Here is a 2,647-nt window from a genome sequence, read left to right as displayed (position 1 = left end):
TGATAATAACTTTAAGAAAAATATCAAGGGGTGATCATTAAAAAAATAAAAAAATAAATAAATATACTCTGAAACTTTGTATGCTAGGTTGGAATAGGGACAACACTGGGCGTCTGTACCGAAAAACTTTTGACAATTCATTAGATCGTAATTATTGAAACTCTTTCGCAAAATCTTAGATCTGGTGAGATGGCTGATGACGATGTAGGAAGTCACCATGGTGATTAGGTAGACCCCAGTTATGACACTTCGAAAATACATACACCCTACTAGGACTAGTCAACCTTCATGCATGATTATTCTTGAAAACGTTGGACACTTTGAAATCAAACCAGGAGTAATTCAATTGCTGTCCAAATATCATGGGATGGAATCCGAGAACCCTTATCTTCACCTTAAGGATTTTGAGGAAATTAGCATCACATTTAGAGTGCCAAATGTATCGGAAGACGTCCTTAAATTGACCTTATTTTCTTTTTCCTTAAAGGATAAAGCCAAAAACATGGCTGAACTCCTTGAGACCTAGATTGCTAGGAACATGGCATGATATGCAAAGAGAATTCTTGAAAAAATTCTTTCCCGCACAAAGGACTAATTTTTTGAAAAGGCACATTAGTAATTTCCAACAAAAAGACCATGAAACATTTTTATGAATGCTGGGAGAGATTTAAAGAATTGCTTCTCTCTTGTCCTCATCACGGGTTTGAAACATGGAGAACCATTAGTTTCTTTTACGAAGGGTTGTCTCCACAGTTAAAACAATTTATAGAGACTATGTGCAATGGTTTATTTTTGGAAAAGCAACCCGATGAGGGCATGGGATTATTTAGACTCTCTCGCAGAGACTGCACAATTATGGGATACAGGGGATAGAGTGAATAAACCTTTGCCTAAGCCTACTAGCATTGGACACGGGGGCCTTTACAACCTTAGTACGCAGGATGATATGCAGGCTAAAATGGCAGCCCTTACTAGGAAGGTAGAGGAAATTGAACTTAGAAGGATTAAACCCGTCAAGACCGTAGAACATAACAGCGAGTGTTGTAGGATTTGTGAGATGCCCGGCCATCTCACCACTGATTGCCTCACAATACCCGCATTCAAGGAAGTCTTGCACGATCAGACCAATGTTATGAATACCTATCAAAAATCTTTTAATAATCCTTTTTCGGATACTTACAACCCTGGATGGAAGAACCATCCAAATTTCAGGTGGAGGAATGACCAACCTCAACAAGTATATAACCCAACTCCTCCACCTCCGCAACCTCATTATGCACACACACACCCTCAAAAACCCAGTCTCGAAGAAACTTTGCAATCTTTCATGCAAGGTCAAGCAAAAATCAATGATGAAATAAGAAATCAACTGACAACGCTGACCACTGCTTTAAGTGCTCAAGAGAAGCGTAAGCTACTAGCTCAACCACAACCTAACCCTCAAGTCTATGGCGGTAGCAATGCATCATCTTCAACTTCGCATAAAGAACAAGCGAAGAGTATAATAACTTTGCGAAGTGAAAAAGTTATTGACCGACCAGTCCCAGAACAAACACAAGTCATACCTAATTCTAACCCTCCCAAGACAAAAGAAAGGATAACGAAGAAACTGAAGCACCAACATCTACTGAAAAATTCAAATGTCCTTTTCCAGCACCATTTCCACAAAAATTAAAACCCTTTGCAAAAGCTTGAACCAAACTCTGAAATTCTTGAGCTTTTTAAGCAAGTAAAAATCAATGTACCTCTTCTTGATGCAATCAAACAAGTGCCTTCATATGCAAAATTTTTGAAGGATTCGTGCACTGGTCAAACGTCGATTAAATGTCAAGAAGAAGGCATTTTTGGTTTGAAAATGTGAGTGCGATTATACAGCATAAACATTCTCCCTAAATATAAGGATCCAGGTTGCCCAACTATCTCATGCAGCATTGGCAATTTTAGGATTGAGCAAGCATTGCTAGATTTAGGAGAGAGTGTGAACTTGTTGCCATATACGGTATATGAGCAACTCGATTTGGATGAGTTGAAGCCAACAACTGTCACCTTACAATTAGCTGACAGGTCAGTGAAGGTCCCTAGAGAAATTATCGAAGATGTGTTGGTCCAAGTAGACAAGTTCTATTTTCCTGTTGACTTTATCGTACTGGACACACATCCAGCTTCCAATTCCACCATCTCAGATTCCAGCCATCTTAGGACGTCCATTTCTTGCAACTTCTAATGCATTGATCAATTGTAGGAATGGTGTCATGAAGCTTTCTTTTGGCAAATATGACCTTGGAACTGAACGTCTTTAGTATAGGCAAACAACCCAGTGATCATGAAGAAAGTAAAGAAGTTGAATGGGTTGAAACCATTGCGGAAGAATATCTATTAAAAGAAACATTTACTGAATCGGCCGACAATGGTTTAATAGATTGGTGTTCTGAAGGTACTGCTGATGATGTGGTCCCACCTGTTTTAGATAATTCGAATGTCATGATGGTCAATGGGTGGAGACCGAGAATAGAGGAATTGAACAGTTGCCACCTCGAGAAGCAAAGATAGTACCATCCCATGAACAAGCACCTAAGCTCGAGTTGAAACCTTTACCGAAGGAACTCAAGTATGCCTTTCTTGGACCCGAGGACACTTTTCCTATAAT

Source organism: Phoenix dactylifera, unplaced genomic scaffold, assembly GCF_009389715.1.
Source record: "Phoenix dactylifera cultivar Barhee BC4 unplaced genomic scaffold, palm_55x_up_171113_PBpolish2nd_filt_p 000431F, whole genome shotgun sequence".
Classification (NCBI taxonomy): Eukaryota; Viridiplantae; Streptophyta; class Magnoliopsida; order Arecales; family Arecaceae; genus Phoenix; species Phoenix dactylifera.
The sequence above is the reverse complement of the archived record's forward strand: the minus strand, read 5'-3'. Positions refer to the sequence as shown.